Source organism: Lepidochelys kempii, chromosome 1, assembly GCF_965140265.1.
Source record: "Lepidochelys kempii isolate rLepKem1 chromosome 1, rLepKem1.hap2, whole genome shotgun sequence".
NCBI classification, from domain to species: domain Eukaryota; kingdom Metazoa; phylum Chordata; order Testudines; family Cheloniidae; genus Lepidochelys; species Lepidochelys kempii.
The window spans coordinates 176928441-176948196 of record NC_133256.1 but is presented as its reverse complement, the minus strand read 5'-3'; positions in this window follow the sequence as shown (position 1 = coordinate 176948196).

The following is a 19756-nucleotide window of genomic DNA, read 5'->3' as shown; positions in this document are numbered from 1 at the left end:
AGTGTGGGCAGTAGATCTAGTGGTTCTAACTTTACTGATGACTAATGTGGATGACATTATGATACCACCTCATGAAATTTCTGTGTTGTCAGTTTTCTTTTTTAAAAACCTAGGAAATTACACAGAGAGAAAATATGTTCAAAGAACATTATTAAGGTTTCCAGCTGAAGCACTCAAAAAAGTTAGGAAATGACAGAATTAAGATTACCATGCTACATCCCCAAAGCAGGTCCTCCTATACACTGAATACGCAGGAGTCATGTTGAAAAAATTATATGTGATCATGTAATTAAAGGCGGTCTCAAGGGGCCTGGATTAAGATTATACATGCAACCTTAATTCTGGCTTTTCCTAACTTTTGAGCGTTCAACTTCACATAATAATGCTCTTTGAATCTATTTTTTTTTGGGTGTAATATCAGTAAAGATTTGCAGACTCCAATTCTATATTTAAAAGGTTCTCTTCACCCACACTGAATTGCAGCCCCCTTTTCGATGTCAGGCTAGTTAATAGCACAGCTCAGTATATCACACAACAGTTTAGGACAGCACACATGACCTTAGGCAAGCACTCACTCAGTTTTCCTTATGCAAAAATCTCCCTATCTCAAAAAAAGATAACTACTTTAGAATCATAGGGACCTTGAGAGGTCATCTAGTCCAGTCCCCTGCACTCACGGCAGGACTAAGTATTATCTAGACCAACCCGAATAGGTGTTTGTCTAACCTGCTCTTAAAAATCTCCAGTGATGGAGATTCCACAACTTCTCTAGGCAATTTATTCCAGTGCTTAACCATCCTGACAGTTAGGAAGTTTTTCCTAATGTCCAAACTAAACCTGCCTTGCTGCAATTTAACTCCATTGCTTGTTGTCCTATCCTCAGAGGTTAAGAACAAGAATTTTTCTTCCTCCTCCTTGTAACAACCTTTTACATACTTGAAAACTGTTATGTCCCCCCTAGTCTTCTCTTTTCCAGACTAAACAAACCCAATGTTCTTTCATAGGTCATCTTTTCTAGACCTTTAATCATTTTGTTGTTCTTCTCTGGACTCCCTCCAATTTGTCCATGTTTTTCCTGAAATTTGGCGTCCAGCGCTGGACACAATACTCCAGTTGAGGCCGAATCAGTGCAGAGTAGGGTGGAAGAATTAATTTTCGTGTCATGCTTACAACACTTCTGCTAGTATATCCCAGAATGATGTTCGGGTTTTTGCAACAGCTACATCGTTGACTCATATTTAGCTTGTGGTCCACTATGACCTACCAGATCCCTTTCTGCAGTACTCCTTCCTTGACAGTCATTTCCCATTTTGTATGTGTGCAACTGATTGTTCCTTACTAAGTGGAGTACTTTGCATTTGTCCTTATTGAATTTCATCCTCTTTACCTCAGACCATTTCTCAAGTTTGTCCAGGTCATTTTGAATTATAATCCTATCCCCCAAAGCACTTGCAAGCCCTCCCAGCTTGGTATTGTCCACAAACTTTATAAGTGTACTCTCTATGCCATTATCTAAATCACTGACGAAAATATTGAACAGAAACAGATCCAGAACTGATTCCTGCGGGACCCCACTCATTATGCCTTTTCAGCATGGCTGTGAACCACTGATAACTACTTTCTGGGAACAATTTTCCAACCTGTTATGCACCCACCTTATAGTAGCTCCATCTAGCTTGCATTTCCCTAGTTTGTTTATGAGAATGCCATGTGAGACAGTATCAAAAGCTTTACTAAAGTCAACATATACCCTGTCTACCGCTTCCCCACCTATCTACACAGTTTGCTACCCCTGTCAAAGAAAGCTATCAGGTTGGTTTGACAAGGTTTGTTCTTGACAATTCCATGCTGTTACTTATCTCCTAGATGTATTGCTTAATTATTTGCTCCATTATCTTTCCAGGTACAGAAGCTAGATATCCAGCAGAAACCACAGGGGAGAATTGAGGTAGGTAGCTCCCCAAAGTGGAATTTGGCCAAGACTGCCCACACTGTTATTGAAAATGGCATGAGATCTTCAATGTCCACAAGTGTCCAGGACATTATGTAACCCACACACCCTCTGGGTGTGGTGCTCAGTCTCATCTAGTGGCACTGAGATCACGTAGAGAGAGATTAATGAGGCTTGTATGGCTTTTAGCTCATGCAGTAAGCTCCAGAGATCCCAGGTTCAATCCAACGACCGGGGTCTGTCGGTGTTACAATAACTCTTTAAATTTCATCTGAAAAATGGCTCACTGAACTGCATGTTGCCCTCCTGTGACTGTTCTCAGTATTGGTTCGTTATTGACTCAGCCATAGGCTTCACTCTGTATGGTATGGAAAAGAGGTGCAAGGCATACAATGTGTGAAGGTTAGTCAGAGGGCCATATTGAGGGGAAAGTTCCATGAGTAGTACGCTCCGTCTCTGCATGTGTTCCTCTCCTCTTTGCAATCAGTGAAGTGATGCTCCTCTCCATGCAGCTGAGGGCATCAAGTAAGTTAAGGGGTGTCAGGGACTATATTTTGCATATTCCCCCTATAGGTAGTCAGGTTTTATAATTTATTTTACCATCATGAATTACTGCTACTCAAATGAGCAACAATTTCTCCTGGTGTAGCTTTTCCACAGTGAGTGGGAAGATGGGTAAGGGAGAGGGGATATCATTCTGTGTATAGACACCCAGTGCAGAAAGAAGCTATATTACTGGATGCAGGCTTTATATAGAGGTACATCCCTCCGGTGGAAGTTCAGTGGATTTTCCATTCAATCCCAGTCTCCACAGTTTTGGCAAACCATGCAGTTCCCCAGACCCACTTCAGAAATGGCTCCACCTTCAATAGAGGAAAACATGACTGAGTAATGGAAGCTTAAGAGCTGTGGATCTTTCTTTCCCTTTCCAGGGTGTTTCCCTTGTTTGGTAGGGAGCCACCTGTCATCAACACCACCATGTCCTGAATCATGGGAGTTATCCTCAAATGTTATCATTCAAGTACTGAACAAGCCCAACCCTGCTTAGTTTATGAGGTCTCATATAGCATAAGCCCAGGTTGGTATGGCTGTAGATGAGTTAAAATATGCATTGGCTATTCATTTTGGTAGAGTGCAGTAATGTTTAGCCAGCATTTACTATATAGAGCAGTGGTAAGACAAGAAAACATCTGAATTAATCTAACAAGATTTTTGACACACATTGTACGGTACCTCTAATTTCTGAAGCCACTGTTCATTAATTGTGTAAAAGCCTTTAAAAGATCTATTATACACTTCTGTCACAATTTTTGACTATTTTACCTACAAAATCATGGGATTTGCTTACTTTTTAAATGAAATTTTAACAGGCATATAGGCACAAATGTTTATATAGTAATTGAAATGATAACACATAATGGACAATTATGGATTGTTGAGGGTCTTAAACACCATTCATAACTCTCTGAGAAAATAATTTTATTTCTTACAAAAGAAAATATGCTGCAGTCAAGACAGTAAAAGAATTTGGCCCCAGAGCCACCTCTTGTAGGTTGTAGTGGACAACAGACTGTCCACAGAGATAAAAAAACAGTATGCTCCCCTGGCAACAGGGGATGAGGAATTTCATCCAGAGGTGGAAAAGGAGAAGCAGTGTGCCGCCAAGGCTGGGAGGTTCTCAGAGGAGTGGGCCACTACTCCCAAGAGGAAATGAAGGGGTCAGTGACTCCTTTCTAAGGGGGACTGAGGCACCCATCTGCAGGCCTGACCTGGCATTCCAGGAGGTGTGCTGCCTTCCAGGGACCCATATCTGAGACATTATGAAGGGATTGTCAAGGATCATCCAGCCACAATCATCCTTGTGGGCACTAATAACTCTGCAAAGTATGATCCTGAGCAGATTAGAAGTGACTACATGGCTCTGGGAGTGAGGGTGAAGGCGTTGGTGGCAGAGGTGGTTTTCTCATAGATCCTTCTGGTCAAGGATAGAGGTCTGTAGGTAAATACGTGGCTGTGTGGATGTTGTCGTCAGGAGGGCTTTGGCTTCCTCAACCATGGGATCTTGTTCCAAGGAGGACTGCTGAGCAGAGATGGGTTTCACTTGTGAAGGAAGGGGAAGAGCACTTTAGGATACAGACTAGCAAACCTAGTGAAGAAAGCTTTAAACTAGGTTCAATGAGGGCAAGGGACAAAAACCCACAGGTAAGTCCAAGACATGGAGATCTGCGTGAAGGGTTGGAACAGAAGGGTATATCACAGAAACTTGGCCTGTTCAGGAAGAACAGGTAAAAAAGGGAGGCGGTGTTGCATTTATATCAAAGGTGTATACACTTCCACTGATGTTGAGGTAGAAGTGAAGGCAGACCTGTTGAAAGTCTCTGGGTAAGGATAAAAGGTTAAAACAAAAAACCCCACAAGGGTGATGTCATGGCAGGGACCTACTTTAGACCAGCTAACCAGGAAGAAAAGGAGGGTGAGACTATTTAAACAACTAACAAAATCATCAAAATACAGGACTTGGTGATGATGGGGGCTTCAACTACCCAAACACCTGTTAGGAAAATAATACAGCAAGGCACAGGTTGGAATGCACTGGAGACTACTTTTGATTATAGAAGGCATAGAAAGTGACTAGAGGAGATGCTACTCTGAATTTGATTCTGATAAACAGGGAGGAACTAGTTGAGAATCTGAAGGTGGAAAGCAGCTTGGGTGCAAATGAATAAGAAATTACAAGAGTTCATGATTTTAAGGAATGATAAGAGGGAAAGCAGCAGAATAGAGACAACAGACTTCAGCAAATTCAGAGAATTGGTCAGTGAGATCCCATGGGAAGCAAGTCTAAGGGAAAAAAGAGTTCAGGGGAGTTGGTAGTGTTTAAAGGGACATTATTAATGGCACAAGAGCAAACTATACCAATGCATAGGAAAGACAGGACGTATGGTAAGAGGACACCCTGGCTTAACCAAGGGATCTTCAGTGACCTGAAACTCAAGAGTCATCAAGAAAGGGAAACTTGGTCAAATTATAAAGGATGAATATAAAAAGAAACATAGGCATGGAGGGACAAAATTAGAAAGGCTAAGACACAAAACAAGATTAAACTAGTTAGGGACATAAAGGGTAAAAAGAAATATATGGGAAGAAAGAGGAAGACCAGAGACATGGTAGGCCCATTACTAAATGAGGAGGGAAAGACAATAAGAGAAAATGCAGCAATGACCAAAGTGTTAAATGCCTTTTTTGTTTCAGTTTTCACCAAAATAGTTAGCAATGATTGGACGATTAACATTGTGAATATCAGCGTATATGGGGCAGGAGCTGAGGCTAAAATAGGAAAGGAACAAGTTAGACAACCTAGAGGTCTTCAAGTCATCAGGGCCTGAAGAAATCGTTAAGTATTCTAGGATGTAACTGGATGAAGAGATCTCTGAGCCATTAGCAATTATCTTTGAGAACTTGTGGAGGAGGGGAGAGATACCTGAGGACTGGAATAGGACACATATAGTACCTATCTATGAAAAGGAGAATAAGGACAACCCCAAGGACTTAAAGATCAGTCAGCTTAACTTTGGCACCTGGAAAGATAATGGAGCAAATAATCAATCCATTTGTAAGCACATAAAAGAAAATAAGGTAATAAGTAACAGTCAATACGGATTTATCAAGAACAAATAATGTCAAATCAATCCTTCTTTGACAGGGTAACAAGCCCTGTGGATGGGGGGAAGCAGTAGATGTCATATACGTCTACTTTAGTAAGGCTTTTGATACTGTCTCATGACGTTCTCATAAACAAACTTGAGAAATATAGCCTGGATGAACCTACTATAAGGTGGGTGTACAACTGGCTGGAAAACCATACTCAGAGTAGTTATCAATGCTTCACAACAATCAAGCTGGAAGGGCACATTAAGTGGGGTCCCACAGGGACCTGTCCTGGATCTGGTTCTATTCAATATCTTCATAAATAATTTGGATAATGGCAGAGAGTGCACACATAAATTTTGCAGATGATACCAAGCTGGGAGGGGTTCAAGCATTTTGGAGGTTAGGATTAAAATTCAAAATGATCTTGACAAACAAGAGACAAAAACTGAATTAAATAAGATGAAATTCAATAAGGAAAAGTGCAATGTACTACACTTAGGAAGGAATAATCAATTGCACAAGTATAAAATTGGAAATGACTGCCTAGGAAGGAGTACTGCATAAAAGGATCTCAGGGTCATAGTGAGTCACAAACAAAATATGGATCAATGGTGTAACACTGTTGCAAAAAATGAACATTATTCTGGGATATCTCAGCAGAAGTGTTGTAAGCAAAAACACAAGTAGTAATTCTTCCACTCCACTCAGCACTGATAAGACCTCAACTGGAGTATTGTGTGCAGTGCTGGGCATCACACTTCAGGAAAGATGTGGACAAATTGGAGAAAGTCCAGAAGAGCGCAACAAAAATTCTTAAAGGTCTAGAAAACATGATCTCTGAGGAAAGATTGAAAAAATTGGGCTTGTTTCATTTGGAGAAGAGAAGACTGAAGGGGGACGGGATAACAGTCTTCAAGTAAAATGTGTTATAAAGAGGAAGATGATAAATTGTTCTCCTTAGCCACTGTGGACAGGGCTTAAATTGCAGCAAGGGAGATTTAGGTTAGACCTCAGAAAAAACTTCTTAACTGCAAGGGTAGTTAAGCACTGGAGCAAATTACCTAGGGAGGTTGTGGAATCTCCATCACATGGAGGTTTTTAATAACAGGTTAGACAAATACCTGTCAGGGATCATCTAGTTAATACTTAGTAATGCCTCAGTGCAGGGGACCGGACTAGATGACCTATAGAGGTCTCTTCCAGTCCTACATTTCTATGATTCTATGATTTTACAGGTTGGACAGAATCCCAGGAATCACAAGTACATCTTAGTAAAAGAATGTTTTATATGTAAAAACAGGGGATGTTTTTTTAGGGGAGTGAGAGAGGGAGAGTTGTCAGGGGAGGGGTACAAGAATTATTTACCTCTCTAATGACTGCAAGACCATATTTCCCTATTTAGAAAAAGGAGGCAGTATATTGTCCTGAGAGATATGCTGAGATGGAGTTGAGGAGAGCAGTAGCATTTTTATAACAACAGAATACAAATATCATTCATTAGAACTCTGTGATTATAACCTACAACAGTATTAGGTAAAATTGATAGTCTTCAGTAGGAAAGGTACAATACCTGTCATCATAGTAAATACAAAAACTATGTTTCAAGCATGTTGAATTCGTATTGACTGTAAACTGCTGAAGGCAAAGCCATGTATAGATATCTCTGAGCACAGAAGGCCACATTTTCCATACGTTAGCTGTTTAAACATACTTCATAAGAATGCAGAAATCAGGACTTGTGTAACTGCACACAAATAAGGCTGGTATCAATAGAAAAATTGCTTGATTTTTCTCAAACTTAATCAACAAATGACATTCTTTGCAATTTAAAGGGGCTTTGTTGGTTGATGACTCCTATTGAGAGCTAGATAATCAAAGGTAAAGGAAAAGAGAGCATTCTCTAATAGTCTCCTAATGCCAACCTTCTCCTAAATATCTAGATGTAAAAATTCCTGCAGATAAGAAAATCCCAGGTCTCCTCCTTCACCATTTTTTCTTTAAGCAAGAGGATTTATATAGACGGTACAGTCTAAACTGCACTCTTTACCAGTGTATGGTATGCTCACAACACTAGAAAACAAAATAGAAGGTATTTCTAAACTAGCCATTCTGGAAAGCTGCAAAGAGAATTTAAACCTAGAGAACTGCACACGTCATTACTTCTGTAGACTGAGCTCACTGCACACACCAGGGGCTCCTTTCATTCTTCCCCACAAGCTCCATGTGTGCCACCTTCCCATCCCCCACTATTTCAGAGGCTACCTGCATCCCCTTTCTCCCCTCACTCAAGCCAGGAGCTCTGTCTTCCCCTTTCCCTCCATGCCAGAGGCTCTATGTATCACCCATTCTCCCCTCCAGTCCCCTGTTACCCTGGTCCCTCATTCTCCCCTTCCCCTCATTCCAGGGTCCCTCACTCCTCCTAACATTATTATTTATTTTCTGTCTGGGAGACAGACATTTAGGATTTCAACATTTTAAGATCTATTGGGTCAGTGGGCAGAGTGTGTTTGGGGTGGTTGTTATGCTGGAAAGTCTTAGTGACTGCAGTCAACCAGTTCTTTGATCAGCTGTAGGCAATTTCCGACCTGATTGAAGCTGATGTCTATGCTAACCAGATGCCAGGGGCTCCATGTGTCTCCCAATTTCCCTTTGTGGTTTTCCAGTTTACCCCAAAAATCAATATAGAGTTCTGGCCTTTGAACACTCCCTGGAATTTTGGTATTGATTGAATTCAGGGGTCAGAGATTATCTATTGTGTTACATCCTAACAGACAGACTGACAAACAGAGAAATGCCATCAAGTTGAGTTGTAGGATTTGCTTGACCAAATAAATATTCTGAATGAAAAAAAAACACACGCATATACTGAACATTTCTGTGCAAACAACCACAAACAAACTTGTCAATGGGAAACATGATTAATGACACAGGATGATATTTTAGATCCCGAAATGTTCAAGTTCTAGGATACCATATTGACAAAAGAGATATAGTACTGATTTTCTTTCTTGTGTAGATGAACCAGTGTTTAATAGTTTGAAAGTTAATATGCAAGAAGAACCGATTTACATACGAAAGAGTTTGAGGATACCACAGAAAAATGAAAGTAAAGAGTAAAGTTGGGAAGACAGTCAAAGCCAATCTCTCTGATATATACCCATGCCAATTACGGAAACTGAACCTGGCAAGCAGCAAAATAAATCATGGACATTCACTTTGTGGGACAAACTCTTAATTTTCCTGGATTTTAGTCCTACCGCAGTCTAGGTGGGAAACTTTGGCCCCCATCAAAAAAAAGGGCTCTGAAAAAAAGGTAGAAGATTCTCTATTTCTTTCCCATCAAATTGAAAATTATGCACGGGTGGAAAGGCTAGGTCTTCTTTTGATAGGCTGCAGAAAATCATGTACCACAGAAGACCATAAGTCAAATATTTTGTTTTGTTTTAAAGCCTCAGAAAAGGAAGAGTCAGAAATGTATGATTGGCCAGCGGTACCTTGGGAAACTTGTGTTGCAGCCAGAAACCCTTAACTCTGAGGCAATAGACTTCTCTATGAGACCTCAGTACTGCTTATACAAATGGTTTCAAATCTCTGCCATTACTGAAATTAGCTCACTTGAAAATTGTACTAATAATGCTTTCCCACCTTTGTAAAGTATTCTCCAAAAGAAAAAATATGAAGTATAAATCATCACTATTGCACACATTTTCTGAGAGAGTAAGAAAGGCCCGGGGGTGTCACTGGAGAGAGTTGTGGAGTTGCAAAGGTGCCTAAGAGAGTTAGGTGTCCATCCACTATTCATTTAATTTGCTAAAGTGTTCTTAGTATATTTTATTGATGTTTTACGTGAAGGAAAGCTGGGCTGTGCATACATGCCTGACTAAGTTAGCTACATAGAACCAGATTCTAACAGATCTTTATTCGTATTCCTAATTTTAAAAAAATAGATCACTTGTGTAGTAAGATGTTCCTCCACACGAATAAGGACATCAGAATCGGGACAACAGTGAAGGTGCATACCTGAGCATTATTGTGTTGGCCAGTCGTGTTCCTTAATTCTTTTAATTTAATCAATTCTGGTGACCTGTCCATCCCATTTTTTAAAAGTTAAACAAAATTATCCTGTCTGTATTTACTTACAAAATAGAAATAAAATGAAAATTGTAAAAAACAAAAATCCTACACACTTACGAAACTCCAACAAGAACAAAACCATAATTTCAGTAAAAAAGCATTAAGGTCGCTAAGTGACGATAGGCTGACCAGATAGCAAGTGTCAAAAATCTGGCCAGGAGGTGGAGGGTAATAGGTGCCCATATGAGAAAAAGACCCAAAAATTGGGACTGTCCCTATAAAATCGGGACATCTGGTCACCCTAAGTGACCACAATATAATCATTACATCATCCATTAAACCCAAACATCTAAAATCAAGGAAATGGAGGAGGGCATTAAATTTTACATTGCCTAAATGAGAGAGATAAACATATCATGCTTACAAGGTAAGAATGCAAATTTCATCACAGCCACACCACCGCCATAATGTTGACCAAAAATAAATGCTATTCTATCAGTAAATGCCAAACACCATAAAACCTAATGAATGGCAAATATATGCACACACTGACACACTAATAAGTCTCAAAGTGAAGCCCATACACTTACATAAATCAATAATGTTAATGTTATACACTTTCTTATTAAACTACACATGCAACATTCTCAGTAGCAATTGTGTGAACTTGAAAATATAATTTTTGGTTAATTGCTAATCATCTTACATTATATTTACCATTTAATTATCTCTCAAAATAAAAATATATTGTTTATGTATGTGTACATGTATCTATACTTCATAGGTCAGAGGTTTCTGTGATGTGAAATGTGTGTTTATTCCTTCTTGACAGTATAATATGTTTATGTTAATCATTGGCAATGCAAGATTTATTATGTCATTAACTATCCAGTTCCTTCCTGTTAAAAGACAATACTGTACTTACCTATCATGATATTTCCAGTACACATGCTGTTATGTCTGAAAATGGTTTTTGAAATGATGTTCTTTGGAGTAAGATACTTGTTGTGTAGTAGCCTCTCACCCTCAAATCCTTTTTTCATCACTGGCTCTGAAGTGTCTTCAACTTTGTCACATTACTGCATACTAGGATATCTTCTAGGTTATCTTCTAGGATGTCTTCAATTGTAATAATTTATTGGCTAGACCACGAATCTGGTGTGACTGCAGCTCCTGGTTTATGAAGACGTCAACCCCTGTGAATTTGGTCCATCAGCATGCTGGCAGCCCTAACAACATTAGGGGCTCTTGCCTGGTTCTAGTGGTGGGCTGTAATTCTTGCGTCAGGCAAGAATTCTTTTTTGCAAGATAATGCTGTCAACACTTTTATCATTAGTTACACATATCGGTGGATTAACAACAATATTATTTGTCAGATTCCTATATTAGTTTTGTCCCAGACCAGTCTTGCCTCACTTCAGCAACAGAATTACATTTTGCATTGTCTCCAGAAATTCTTTTAAATTAGAATTGATGTTTCAGTCATATGATTTTTTTTTTCCCACTGCTGATGTAATTTAGTTTTCTATCTAAATTTTTCATATAGCTATAGGACTTATTTTTAAAAACACGATTCTGCTAAACAAAAATGAAGCACTCCTGTACCATGGTGTGGGGAAAAATGTGCCTCCTGTACATGATAAACTAAACAAGTGCTCTGGACTATAACCATTTTCTAAAGGAAACTTTCTCCAAGAGAGGAACGATCTGAAAGTTTAACCCAAACATTATGGATTAATGTGGATTAAACTATTTTATTCATTCATATGTTTAAGTAAATGACCAAAAAGTTAATAAATAAAATCCAAGTACCAGGAAGCTTACATACTAACTCTTTTAGTGGTAGTATTTTATATATCCTGCAACTAAAGACTATAGAGATTGTGCATAAAATGTTTGGCAATCAAAAGTCACTGAGCTTTTTCCAGGGAAACAGAAATAGAGGGACTCAGTGTAGTACAGAGATTATTAGGCACAAAATTATTCCTAAAGCTACAGATAGGTGGTGGAGATGGAAAGTTTTGGGGTTTGATGTTATATTTTCCCACATACATTTTCTTTTCCACATTATGGGAAATGGGGTTGCGGGGGCCTAAGTTTTCATTACAAAGAACACACTGGGCAGGGCAAGTTTTCTTTTCCTTCTGAGCTTCACTTAGTACAGGAACTGAATTTGGGAAAGAAAAGGCAAGACAAAACGTAAGGAGGCAATTTTGTTCCCCCTTTGTACTTCCCCATATTATAGGGCCAAATGGAGACCTGCCTATCCCTGGCATAATTTAGAGCAGCCTCAAGGATCTTTAATTTACAATTCAAGTTTTTATGAAAAATGTAAGCAAAACAAAATAAGGAGCTAAGCCACTAAGTAGTTTTAAAAGCAGAGAAGGAGGGTACGCAATGCATATAAAACTGTGAAGTGTAAAGACAACAGTTGTGTAGGGACTCTAAATGGTCTGAATGTGTGCTGGATGTATCCTTTTACAGGCACTTAAAAATAAGAATTAATAGTGCATGCTAAAAATAGCATTGAATGGGTTTCTTCTCTAAATGCACAGGAATTTGTGTGCAACTCCCATGAGTGCTAATGGGGTCTTACGCACGTAAATCCCCACACATCATGAGGATACTTTAAGGCTTTTTCATTAGCATCAGACCATCCTGTGGAAGAAAACCTCATTGAAATAATGCAGTTGGCCACCCTGCAGATTTTCCCTGTGGGAGTGGTAAAGATTCTTTGGAATGTTTTATATTTCAAAGCAAATTAACTTCATTTCTGAAATATTTTGCCCCCATCCACCACACAGTCCTATAATGGGTTTGCAGGGACATAACATAATGTTGATTATTTAATCATAACTGTCCTAGTATGGAACTCTGTATATTCTTTCACACTGACTTTGCTTTTATCCTTTGCAATAAATTTAAATTTAATGCCATATGATCTGGAAGTCTGACAGTGATTCAAAATGTACTAAGTTAAATCAAGTTTGGATGTGTGCTATGACATATTAGTCTTCAAGCCATCATCAAACACAATGTAACACAAATTAAAAGATTCAGACTTGTACGAATGGACTTTGTGAAAGGAATGGATCTGATTTATTGTCTGTCGACAGTCCACAGTGTTTATCCTCCAATGACTTTATATTAAAGTATCCCAAACAATCGCATTTCTGAAAGTTTACATAGTTTTACAACTGTTCAACAATAGTCCATAAACTTGTATGGAGACGCACTTTGGCTGTACACAAATTTTCCTTCCTATTAGGAAACCTTATTAAAATGGCTTTTATTAATATTTTTTGCAAATATAATTCTTCCACTGAGTGAGGGTAGGATGGTTGGGGGTGGGAGGTCTGGCTCCTGGATCCTCAGGGCTGGATGCAGCCCCAACATCACTTAAAGCTATCATCACGCCACTGACACGGTGACTTAGCAGAGCTCTGACACACCCCTCCCCACCATCAACCTATCTGGGGGCAGAGAAAAGAGACGCTAAGTCTTGCTATGATACATACGCATTAGCAGAGATCTCCCCCATGGCAGGGATAGGATTACAGATTACAAGTGGCACAAAGGAGCTATGAGTGAGCTAGGGAAACTGTTTTAGAACAAATATAGGTGCATTAATCTCTGGATAAATTTGGATTTAGATCTACTCATTCTTTAAAGCAGAGACTGTATCTATAAACCATTATGTTTCAAAATCTATGTACCCAAATAGTATAGACAACAGTAATAAGAACATTTTGTGTGGAGATGGGGTTTCATATTATATTTTAAAACGTCAGCTGTATGTTCTTGTTTCTCATTAACTTTTTAGATATACTTTGTTTTTAAAGCAAATCAGAACATTTTAAATCAATCTGTTTAATATTCTGTACTGACACGCTCATTAAGCTGAGCAGTAGAAACTCTGTCATATGCACTTCAGGCACTTACAGTAGGAAATTTTCTATTTTTAAATTCCAAATAAATGTTTTAATGGAAATCTCTGTGGCTAAAACTGTAATTAGGTTTTTTTTGTTTCATTGAGCTGCACTACTGTATGTCTGACATCTGAACTGTGCTGATTTCATAGGTCTCTACAACATTCTGAAAAATTAAAGCTAAAGAGAGATTTTTGAGAGTTACTATATTTGTTACTATAGTATGCTACTGCATACGAGTTGCCTGTTTTTCCAATCCATTTATAATCTGTGTGAATCTACTTCCATCAAATACAGTTAATCACCCACTGTTACTGTATGTGTTCAGACTGGCAACATTACCTAGTAATTTCTGTTTGGTCTATGCTGTTTTTCATGCCTGCAATGTCAATCTGTATCTGCAAAACTGTCTGTTTCCTGTTAAGTACATCACCTTATCAAATAAACTTTAACCGTTATTTTATTCCGCAAGTTACCACAAACCATATACATTAATGTATGTAATAATGTTGTTTTAAATTATACCCGAAGCTGAATTAAGATGGTTTGCTGTACCTATGTTGTATGAGATCTTATTTGGTCTTGAAACTTAGTCTATGATGATTTTCTTGTTCCCTTGGGGCTAGATTTACAAAAGGTGTTTAGAGGCGCCTAAAGAGGTAGAAAGACGTCTAATGGGATTTACAAAAATACGTAAGCAAGTCAATGGGAGTTACATACCTAACTCAGTTAGGCACTTTTGAAAAATCCCATTTGGTGCCTATCTGGGTTTTTAGTGGCTGTTATGCTAAAAGGCATTAATAGCTGCCAACAAAGGGATTCTAGATCTCTCATCTCAACCTGTTTAAGTTGATGTTTAAGTTTAAGCACAAGTCTTCCAGTCTAAATGGAAGTAGCAGTTAAGGTCCTTTGTGCATGAGATAGGTGGAAACAATAAAAGCCATTATCCAAGGCAACAGACCACGTGGCAAGGCCTAATCAGATGCTAAACTATGTGGGCTGAGTGGTTCCCTGACTGCAAATGAAAGGACTAGATGGTCATTTGTGTGTGTGTGGTAGATCACCAAAAGCCAGGAGAGGATCAGCAGACAAGGGAAAACAGCTATGAGCAGGTGTGGCTTCAAGAGGCTGCAGAGACAAAGCTCCTTGGACTCAATGTTCTAGAAAGGTGGGTTTAGGGAATTCTGAGCAAAGAACCTGCCAGCTATTTGTTTTCATTGTCTTCAGACACACGGATTTTGTGTACGTTCTTGGAGATAGCAGGATTGCACCAAAGAATATACCTGAGTTGTATCATCAATTTCTCCTCCTAACTGAAACAAACTTGCAAGGCCTGAATATTGGCTAATCACTCTGGCCCTTGGTGCAAACAACATACAGATTTCAGTAGCATGCACCCAGCTTCTGGAAATTGCTGTCCCATCTGAAATCCCCAATATCAAGTCCACTGAGGTCTTTAAATCAAAAATTAAATTTGACTTTGATTTTTTCATAAAGAGCAAAGCAAGAAGAGGCCATTTTAGTTTTCCAGTCTTATGCCCTGCATTTTGAAGATGCACGCAGTAGCTCATTCTAAACACCATTTAATTTGTTAATGAATGGCAGTAATTAAAGTGCCTCTGATGTTTTAACCTTATTTGAATGATGTGAAAATGCACCAGCATTCGCTGGTTTTGTTTGCCTCACCTTCCCAGAGGCTGAGTTGAAGTTTGGAATTCACCTGAAACACTGAATGATGTTAATTGTGCTTCTTTCTCTCTCCAGGCTCCTTGGGATGGAGTTAAGACTGAGAACCATTAAGGTACTACAATATAGAACACTCTACTACAGATCAAGGCCTCATCTGATTCTGGCACATCAGACGTGTAATACTTGATTGCATGTATCAATGTCCATAATGTTGCTTTACAAATTTCCTTGTATGGTCTAAGATTTCTATGCCCATGATGCACAGTTGCTCTTAGAGAATAGGCTTTGATTTTGAATGGTAGAGAAGAGCATTTTTTTGAGTCAAATCCCTCCTATTACGACTGAGTGCCTCTACCGTCTCTCAATGTGTAACTGCTGGATAAAAACAAAAAGGGGTAATGCACTTCTGCGTCCTTTGTTTTTTTTCACTGTCTATATTGAAAGCTCTAGCAATGTCTAGTTTGTGCCAGAACTTCTCCTTCAGCTAAATTTGGCTTACTTTACAGAGAGTTTACAGTACTTGAATTAATTACTGCATAATTCAGTGTATTGTCTAAAAAAGTCAAAGTATGAGATAATAACCAGCTTTATAAGTTCACCATGGCAGCCAGAAATGTTTCAAACTGTCCAATTTGAATGATTTTTTAAGTTGTAACATTTTTGTTAACAAAACCTTACAGGGCATAAAGATATCCATGTTATATAAATATATGGAGAGCCGATTCCAGGGGCACACCACCTGGCACATTTTGGGAGAAAGGCTCTCTCATACTCAGATCGCCACCATGCACTGGGTTGTTCCCAAAAAACAGCTGAGAGAGCAACCTTACGAGTGCATCTGCTGATATGGCCCCCAAGGGACAGAGGTGCTAGAATAATTTGTATAGTGGGGATGCTGAGAGACATTGAACCAAAATGTAAACCCTGTATATATTATGGAAACCACTTCAAGCCAGGGGGTGTGACAACACCTCCAGCAAGCTTAGCTCCAGCACCTATGCGAAGGGACCATCCTCGTGATTGGGGGCTGCTTGAGTACAGCAGAGCTCTGGCCATGATCCTTTTCTTCCAGCTATGCTCGTGACATGCTCTCTGCACTGGGGTCAGTTGGAAGTTATCAAAGATAGGAGAATCCCTAGCTGTCCGATTCAGACAGATTTCTGCTGGCTTTGCATGACAGAGTGAAGGAAGATATACAGAATGGTGGATAGATCTAGCCCTTCAGTTTGTTTCTTTTTTTAATTCAAAATGTCTGGCTAGCTAAGTACTTAAAACCTATTAATATGAGATCTGAGCTTGGGAAAATGAAAGATGGATGTGATGACATGAGTTGTGTAAGTTTAATTGTGTCTGGTAAATGAGGAAGTAGACAAGACTCACTTATCACATGTGTGTCATATGAGTAAGTCAAAAAGCAAGTGAGAAGGACAAGATATTAATTTGTTTCCACCCTCTCATCCAATTCATTAATACCTCAAGTTTTAACTGTGTTAGTCCTTTTACCTACATGCCAATGATTAGAAATTTAGATTGGACTCTTAAAGCATCAAAAAGCTATGTAATAGTCACACACAATATTCTCTTGTACATTTCAACCAGGCAGGAGTTATTTATGCTATTTGAACTGAAAGCTATTGAAATTGCTCAAATATTTTCTGCAATTGTAAGCACTTTATCTGGAAGACTTGTAGCAGATAACAACAACCTATTTATGGTTTTTAAATAGTTCTTTTGATCCTGACATTCGTTAAATGTTCTCTTATTTTAGAGGGGGAGGACTTGGGATGGGAAGGAGAAGCAATGGTAAAAAAAACCTTTTGATAATACCAATACTAGTTTTCCATCTACTTATTTGGGTCCTTCCCTTAATTTCCGATGACTTTAAAGTCATTTATTCTGAAAGTTCAGAAGTGAAGTCATGGACACAAATCTGATAAGTTATCTTGTTGGTAGCTGCTGAAGTAGATACAATTACCATATCACAACATAGCATACAATTACCAAGAGTCATCTCTTGTTTCCTTATAAATTCCTTTTATTCTTTACTTTAACGTCTTCAATCTTTAGCTTCCCAATAGCAGGCAGGAAAGGAGAATGAAGGAGGAGCACCTAGATAGTAGAGGTTCAAATCCCATTTCTCGCTCCATACCTTGATCAAGGTGCATATCACTGCTTGTGGGAGAAGGTGTACATCAGCTCCATCAGGGGACAATAAATTTATAAGACTTACAGCTTTAACAGATGTAAGCTGTATAGGCCACAGGGAATGACTCAACCAGTCCCTCCACAAAGTCAACAACTTAACTCCCACCAGATAGATAGTGCTGCTGAGCAAAATTAATATTGTTTTGTTTAACTATATAGGAGAAGATGTACAGTGAGTGCAATAATCACTCATAGCAGCAGATCTTCAGCTGGTCCATTGGTCCAACAGGCTAGCTCCTGTTCATAAAAAGAAGATATACCAGTGTTGGGACCGGATTCATCCCCCATTAAAGTAGAAAGACTTCTACTGACATGAATGGGAGTTAGATCATTCCTTTAGTGGCAATAAATGTTGAATTTTCAAAATAAATCTTTTTTTCCTTCAAGAATGTGATTGTAATTAAAGTATGCTTAGACATTCTTTTGGGGACAGAACTCAAAACTTTCTTCACTGTATTATCATCTGACTTTGAATTTGAGACTTGGGGCTGAAGAATAAAATTTGCATAGTGTGGCTTTGATTCATGGATGGAAAAAAGTTTAATATTGCATGATCCTTCAGTGACCTTTGAAAAGAGGTTCCAAGGAGACTATGAATGAAAATGGAGCATTCTGTTAATATATCATTCATAGACAAGGAAAAGATGTAATCTCTAATAGAGTGTTAGCTTTCTATGTGTGCATCTCATAAATCCCAGACAAATACACAAAAGGCATTTCATTACAAATTAGTTATAGACAGAGGGAGAGAAAAAGAGAGAAGAGTGACACTACCTGTACCAAACATCTAAATAATATTAATCATGTTTAAGGAAAAAAGAAAGAATTGGCTTTAGTAAAACATTAACTAAGTCTTGTAACTTGATTTTGGCCTTCCTAGTTAATTGATTTTAAAAAATATTTCCCTAGAGCTTTCATGGTGAGCTGAATTTAAAAAAAAAATTGGCTAGTTTTCCATTGCAGTTATGAATCTCACCCATTTTGATCATAGATACCTAGAGCCAAATTTTCAAAGGTATTTAGGTGCCTAAAGATACAGAGAGGCACCTATGGGGATTTTTAAAAATACTTCGGCACCTAGCTCCCATGGGAATGTAGGTACTTTTGTAAATGCCACTAGATTGCTATCTGCATCTTTAGGCACCTAAATATCTTAAAATCTGACCCCTTAGTGCTTACTGAAGTAAAATATTGAGCTGCTGGTAAGGAGGATAGATTAAGCTACATTTATATGGAAGTTGTTCTTAGGAAACCTAACACATCATAAAGTGATGTTGATTGAATTCATTAGATATTTGTGTAATTGTATTTTCTATTGTTTTCTTTATTCTGTACTTTTTCTGCAAGATTAAAAAAAACAAGGAAGTTGTGACATAACAATAGTATAATAATTTGTTTAAAAGAGAGAACATTTTGGCTTGGTATTACACATAATTTAGTGGCATTTTACCCTTACTCTCTCCTGGATCTCTTCTTTTTCGGACTCTCACTGCATGCTTTTTGCTTGTTAGGTGATTAGGTCCCAATTTGGGAAGGTATTTAAGCATGCACATCTTTAAGCATGTCAGTAGTCCCATTCCCATCAGTGGGATTTAGTGGCCATACCTGAAATATATTCAATGACAAGAGTTCATAGTAAGGGGTCACTGACACCCAGTAGAGTGTTATGAATACAACTGCTTTGTGATTCTCAGCACCTTCCCTTATGTAACACAGGTAAAGTGACCAAGACACCTGGAAATATTCCAGTTTTTCCATATCAACAATTAAAACTTGGTTTTTTTTATATAACTACAACATGCTTCATCAAAGCATATTGCTGTATCCAGGGGAGTTTTCTTTGTGTTTACCAGCAACAACCTGCCCAGTGGTACATATATTCAGTGTGATGTGTTCAGTGTATGGAATGATTAAGAAGTCGTTTCTGTGCTCAAAGTGAATGCTAATGACACTTTTTCCGTGCTCCATGATAAACTCATTAAAAAGACTGTTACTGGGGGAAAATGCACTCCAACAACAATAGTGCAGCTGTTGACTTGTTGAGTAGAAGCTGGTAGTTGTGACGTAAGTACACAATTAAAAACAAAAGAACAAAACAAAACAGTTGTCCTTTTCGGATTGATTTCACGTGCCTAAAAACCTCTCCACAAACATGTCCTGGTTCTATTTTGAAAATAAGGTGCACTGCACATTTGCTGAATGTATAATAGGTGGCACTGAGCACATACCTGAAAGCATATTAATATACAACATAGTG